The sequence below is a fragment of the Acanthaster planci genome, linkage group LG06, assembly GCF_054643075.1.
Source record: "Acanthaster planci isolate LZ-2023a linkage group LG06, COTS_SCS, whole genome shotgun sequence".
NCBI classification, from domain to species: Eukaryota; Metazoa; Echinodermata; class Asteroidea; order Valvatida; family Acanthasteridae; genus Acanthaster; species Acanthaster planci.
In genome coordinates this window covers 13,882,646-13,889,688 of record NC_141782.1, presented here as the reverse complement: position 1 = coordinate 13,889,688, position 7,043 = coordinate 13,882,646, and the positions used below count along the sequence as shown (strand labels likewise).

Here is a 7,043-nt window from a genome sequence, read left to right as displayed (position 1 = left end):
ATCATCCCTCACTAGCTCAAAAAGGCTTCAGTTCCATCGCGAGGCAGTTCTGGTGGCTCCGTTACTATGGCTACATCCTTTCATCAGTTTGTAGAAAAGATGATGACGTAGGTTGCGGTAACCAAGGATTTCGGCTAATTATGGGGGCCGGTGAAATTCGTTTTCAATGTGTTAGCAAATCCTTCTTTACCTTATTGATTACATAAAATGGAGGTTTGGAGGATCTCTTAAATAGGCAAGTTCATTTCTCTTATCACAATAACAAGACATTCTGCTGACAAATATAGACCAGTTTCGACAAAAGGCTTTATTCCCGCCATTTTCTTTCAATTAAACCCATATATGGGGGCCTAAAATCCATTGGAAGCCAATGTAGGCTTTACACGGAATTGGGCTCGAAGCAATTTAATGGTTATGGTGAGCAAGGATCGCTATAGCTTTTTGTCCAGGGGCCATGCGTTGCTCGCGGGCAGTGAAATTACAATGGTTTTGTCAATCATCACTTGCAGTCTCCGCTGCTGTGGTTTGGCATCTAAAACTTGGCTCTGCCTACTAAAATTAGCTAGGCGTTTAATAGCGAGAAAAAGTAGACGGCTTTTTTACCACCCCCCTTTCAGGCCCTTGTCGAGCATCTGCGTTTGGATATATCGTACCAGAATGTGTCAGACAAGCAGGGATTGACGTAAGTGTTGTCTTGGTAACGTAGTGAGTTTTTATTAAAAGTTGTCTCAGACATTGATGTTACAAAAGTGAAATCCAGTCATTGTCAAAATAGTGTCACAATTTCCATAGATATGTAATACCAAACAGCTGCAAACTACTTGCTGACTACAGTGACCTAAATTACAAATAACAAAATATGGAGGGCCTGGCGTTTCGATCTTAGCAGAATCTTTCTCAAAGGCAAACTATTCTGCTAGAAAGATTTTCCTATGATCGAAATGTCACAACTTAGTTACGTTAATTACGTAATTACGTTACTCTCGATTGTAAAACACATTATGTTTGAAGGGCACAGTCCAGAGCGACTTTTTCAGCACCAAAAACAACCCAAAGTTTTTTAGGAAAGCTTTTGTGGTATTTATGTGGAGTGTGACTAAACTAGGGGCCTTATGCACTTTGATGGATGAGAAAAAATTAGATATTCGCCGATATTGCACGATCCCCGTTGCACCCACTCAACCCATGTCCGCCAGTAAAAAAAAAACCAGAAATATTCAGTTAAAAAAATGGTACACGGAATATAAACGTGAATAATGAAAGCAGATTGTTTTATGGCTGGCATGCGTTCTAAGCCCCCTTTCAGTATTTGTTTTTTCAAATCTGGCTGAAACACTAACGTGCATTTCGTATGTTCATTTTACACTTTTTAAATTAAAGGAAATTAATTAAACGAAACACGGGTACTAATTTGGTCTTTAAGTTTCATTTTACAGTTATCATTTCTCTCTTCTTTCAAAAATCTCGAGTTAACCTCGCTTTAAGTTTCATTATAGCCGACCCTTAAATAAAGCCAACTGGCGGGCGATATCCGGGTTGACCCTGCAAACACTGCCCAAAGTGGCAAAAACAAAAAGGTAAAAGAACAAAAACACAAAAGATGAAGAATGGAAACTAAGAAAACAAAAAAAGGTACGGCTTGAAAGCAACATGCGAAGCCAGTATTTTTCTTTTGTTCTCTTCCCATTTGGTAGACTGGTCATTGGTATTAGGTACAGCAGATTATAATTATGACAGGTAAATAAACGTAGGCAGGCCTATTTTACAATTCAGTTGTCCTGCGTTCTACGACCAATTCTGAAATAGTGCACACAGTAAGATATACGAGTTTGGGGCTTATTTTGACAGATTAAAATGAATAACTTGTGTCATTTGTTGTCCTAGTCTGGAATGGTCCAATTCCAAGGATACTTATCATACATATAATTGTGCTCTTTTTTACTCTTAAAAATACAATTAATGATGTGTAACAGCTACAGCTTATTATTTTGACAACGCACCGTTATATTTTCGAGTTGTAATTTGATATACTTTGCCATGACTACCTACTAGATCCAAATTACCTGAGAGACTAGTGTGCCAGATGTGATATAGACGTCATTAATTAGTACAGTAAGTAAATGGACAAAGAAATAGCCTGGTGGTTCTTTGTATTTTGTACTACTCAACAAGGTTTGTCTGGAAGAACACTGTATTAAACACACATTTAATAGCTCAGTTTCTGTCTCACACTGTCTCACAGCCAAAGGTGTACGTACCAGTACTTCTACGTGGTAACGTGTTTCAAAGGAAACTCTAATTAGCACAGAAATCTATATAATTTATATGTCAATGTAACTAAAGGCAGCCAACTTACTGTGTGTTTTACCGTTTTCACCATGTAATGCGGCATACATAATTTAACCCAAAAAGAGCGAATAGTCTATAGTCTTTCACAAGCAACAGTCACGAGCTCTCTTCATAAAAACATGAGCAGTCACAGTGTTACCACGGTAACAGGTAAACAACCGGCAGTTACTAATAGAACATCCGACCGCATCACAGTACTTAGCTACAATTAGATTAATGACCATGGTACCTTGTGAAACGACGCTGAGCTACACGTCCAGCGAGACTGACTGGAAAGTTATTATTTTTTTCAAATCCAAGGCTAACTCAGAGGCTGAAATTTCTGGGGGTAGATTGAAGTAATTCCAGTGGAAAATCGCAAGTGACTTATTAACGTAATGGTATTAATGGTATTTCACATATGATTAAAACAACGTATACCGACTCTGTATCATAATTCAAGATAAGCTTGTTTATTGTTACATGTTGAAATCCTTTTGTCATCAGTTTACAAGCTTTTCTCGATTATCTGTTCAAAAGAATGCTTGAAGATGAAATCGACACCCTTGAGGAAAACCTGCATTAAGCAAACTATACACTCAAATGATAACGGGTGACTGTTAGATTTAGATCTGAAGCAAACAGCAAAAATATTTAGATCTTAGCAGAATGCACAGCGAAGGAGTTCCTAATCTAGATATTCTGTATGAGAACTTATCACGGCAATTAATGCAGGCTTTTTTCAACCTATGTTTGGTATTTTTCACACAGATTGTTTGAAACATTGTTCGATTCCACGAAGTTTTCGAAGGCATGGCTGGTAACATATTATGGACTATTACATGTATACTACTGAGTTTGCGCTTTCAAAATCGTTTGTTGTTGATCCTACGTACGTCCTGGTCATTGATTCCAGTTACTACTTACGCTTGAGTTATAGCATGGCTTTACGGTCAAAGAGTCTCGTTCTTTTTTTATCTAAAACAACGTTTCTTTCTCTAAACACTATTATGTTTATCTGATGTTTATATCTACAAATATGTTAATTCAATGTGACAAATTAATTATGCTTTGTTGCTTGATCAACCACCTCTTGTTTAGTTCATTTTATCGCTTCAAGATATCAAGATAACATTTATTATTCTCATCAGCAGGAACACGTTATGTGTGCCGGGTTCCAGGTTGCGGCCTCGAGCAGCCTGTTCGCAATATAGAGGGAAAGATCTCTAAATAATATTGAGCATGCTCAGGGCACCTGGCCAACCCCCCCCCCCATGGAAGGAACTCAGAAGAATACATATCGCGAATATGTGGGTCAGCCGGGTCAACCCTGAAATTGTTACATGGAACTCCAAATCACGCTCTGCTTCTACCGCCGTTATTCACTTTGGTATAGCTCTTCGTTGCCGTTAAATGAAAATAAACCCGCCGAGTCCCCTCCACCACCATTGAATGAAGTAGGCTAGACATGAGGCAGGAATTGTCTGGGAGCGACAGGCAGAAGTGTCTCGATTTAAAATAGATAAACTAATAGTTCATATGAAGACTTTGAATTTGCCCTTAAAGTGTTGCAGTAACAAATTCGCGTTCAATCTTAACAACACTGCGCCAAGCACACGGTAGTTATGGCGGGGCTTCCAATTCCGACACGGTATTTGCCAGCGGTGGAAACAATCGGCATACTTTCTGAAATTCATTACGATATGTTATTTAGCAACGTCATAAGAACGTCTAGTCAAGGAACCAAATGAAAAGCACTGTGACTACCGCCCATTTGTTCCGATGGGCAAGTTTTCTGGTTGGCAAGTGTGCCATGTTTCTTGGGCCCACAAGATGCCAAGCGTGGCAAGGATTTGGGCAATCGTGCCCCCATGTTTTTATGTCCAATTTAGGCTATGCGTAAATTATGATTGAAAAACTAAAATAAAGAAAAGGATTAGCGGCACGAAGAGCGATGCCCTAAAGTCAACCCTTTTGTTTCAAGTTGTGTTTTGTGTCTCGTTTGAGAATAACTGCATTTGAGTCCAAGGATGTTTAGTAGTCAGCTTCACAAACTGTTCTAACAAACTTTTATCTTCACTTTGCTTTCTAGTTTTTGGGCTTATTTTAAGTAATTTCAATCTTTTTGGTTTTTCTTAGCTACCTGATATTTTCTTACATGCAACTAGTTTTCACAAGTTGTGCACATAAGATTTAAACCTATGGTTATGCTGCTGAATGTGATGACTCTTGTAAGCGGAAGTGGGGCAGAGACGATGACTACTCGTTTAGTGTCAAGAACATAACGGCTGCTCTCTTGTTGCAGCCACAAAATAATAAGGATGTCATACCCTACACTCAGTGACTATCTTGGTTATCATAATTCATCGCATGTATAGGTTTATAGGTTTATAGTTTATAGGTGTATATGTTTATGCCTATTCTACGTCTGTGCGAAACAGTGGGTTGTCTGTGTAGAACGGTTCGTAGGATAGCTGTTGGGGGTTGGAGTTTACTCCTCCTAGTCGGATGCTGGCACATACGCAGTGGTCATTTAGTGTCCAGGGTATCAACCAGCGGAGCCTCTCGTTGTGACTCGTGTCCGGCTCCTGGCCGAAATAGCAAGTGTTTGATGAAACACACCATGGCAAGAGGGTCACTGAGAAAAACAAACATCAATGTATGAAAAAAAATCTGCTCCGCTCAAGAAATGAGTCATAGGTCCATTATATCTTCATCTGGAAAAGGAAGAGGTTTTGGATTAATCGTGGGTATCAGTCGATTTTCAATGGCGTATAAGCTAGCACGTAGCACGAAGCCCTAACGGTATGGGGTCCAGGGCTTGAAAAGGGGCCCAGACAATTTCGGATTGTATAAGGTCTGTCTGAGGCAACGTCTGACCGCTTAAACTATTTTAGTGCTTTTGCAAGACTTGTTTAATTTTTCAAATAATTTTATTTATAATGTACACAAATACTATAAAGTAAACAATGCAACTAAAAGAAAAGTAGAAATCAAAAGCCACCATGAGGTGTAAATACAAACTGTGTTTAAAGCTTCCTATTTTTCTGACTTCAAGGTGCACCACTGCACCAATTAAGCACCAAACGGTGTATATGAATTAATTTAAAACTTGCTTTTCCTAAACATTTTGGAGTTATTAATTAAACAAATAATCTGAAATATGAACTAAATATTGGCATATTACCCTAATTGTTTAAAAGTTAACATCCAGAAAAAAAAAGTGGTGGGAGCATGCCCCGTCCCCATCATTTGACGTCATTGGTGTTTAAAACTGGCATCCTGATAAAAATAGACATTGTGTGGGTTGGCAATTTGGAGCAATCCTAGTGGTTTTCATTGTGCAAATTGTTGGCAAAGGCCTCTCACTGGCGACCTGTGACTCATTTTCCAGGGTGTTCAAATTATAAGGCCAGAATTTTCCATCAAAGGTTGGTCGGTGACTTATTGCAATGTACTCAAACAACTGTCAATAACGACGAAAATCTGGAACAGCAAATCATAAGTAAATTCAGCAGTCTTTAGTTCACAGATTCTTTTAAAAATAACACTGACATTTTTTTCCCATGGATTCCCTTTACACCGATGTTCACACCACCGTATTGGCACGTGGTCTGGGACTTGCGGTACAAAAATCATGATCTTGTTCGGGCGAAATTCGAACCATTGACTTCCTGCGTAAAAATTGCAGACGTCTTACTGAGCCACTCGGCCATATCTTGACCGGAATCAGTGGATGACTCGAATCCAATGTACTGCATTCGATCAATTATTTTAATTTGGGTTTCCGTGGGAGAGGGGGACCAATCATACCCGAGCAAGCCTTAGACTACTTCGTAATTCTCGGATCACGCTAATAAGACACTGTACATCTATACGTCCGTATCAGGGTAAATCCTATGGTACAAAATCAACATCTCCGCGACACAAAGCGGCTTGCACTACCAACTGTTGTTTGGATTTGAACCAGCAGCTCGACAGTCCGGCTAACTCGGTAGTTAATTACCACTAAGCAGGAGGTCGTGGGTTCCAATCTAACCCAACCCAGCTTGTGACTTATCCCACCACCCCCGGCGACGGAAAGCTATACAATCTAAAAACACCAGTGTTAGACTGACCCGGAATCTCGGTCCCATGGGACATGACCCTTTCTGGGTCAAATTATGTCCTGTTTTGGGTCATATCTGACCCTTCACCAGTCTGAACCTGGTGTTTTTAAAGTGCTACTATCAATTACCATCGGATTTTGATCCACTGAATGACATTGAATAGTCTACCCTTGAAAATTAAAATGGATTTTTTTTGCTCTAAAAAGCCACCATGTCAAAACAAGAATAATCATCTGAAAAAAATTCAAAGGTTCTGATGAAAAATGCACTGACCCTTTGATCTCAATAAATTACAGGGAAAATGTTTTCTTACCCATGAGAACTATGACAGAGGCGGTCATGATGAGTACACGATTAGTCGTCTTATTTTGCCTTTGAAGCTTTCCTCTGCACTCCGAAAAGAAATACCGTAGCAAATAATTGCGAATTCTCTTCTCGTGTTCCTTTCCTACACCTCGCCAAAGGTGTTCTAGTACACACTACGTTGGCCCCCACAAGAACAAAGCTTTTATGTATTACATCGCTAGGGAAAAATCTTAGAAGATGGTCGTTACTTTTAATTGCCTAGTCAAATATGACGAATTTTATGCTCACATTATTATGCAT

The 7,043-nt window shown here is 39.3% G+C and overlaps 1 long non-coding RNA gene across 1 annotated transcript; it reads right to left on the bottom strand.

The window, feature by feature from the left end:
- Positions 1 to 687: 687 nt before the first annotated feature.
- LOC147798842 (uncharacterized) lies at positions 688 to 6,911 on the bottom strand. The gene is made up of 2 exons (XR_015425750.1): positions 6,751 to 6,911; positions 688 to 4,966 (listed from the first exon to the last, which is right to left on the bottom strand). It is a non-coding gene; the product is annotated as an uncharacterized LOC147798842 (long non-coding RNA).
- Between the last annotated feature and the right edge of the window lie 132 nt (positions 6,912 to 7,043).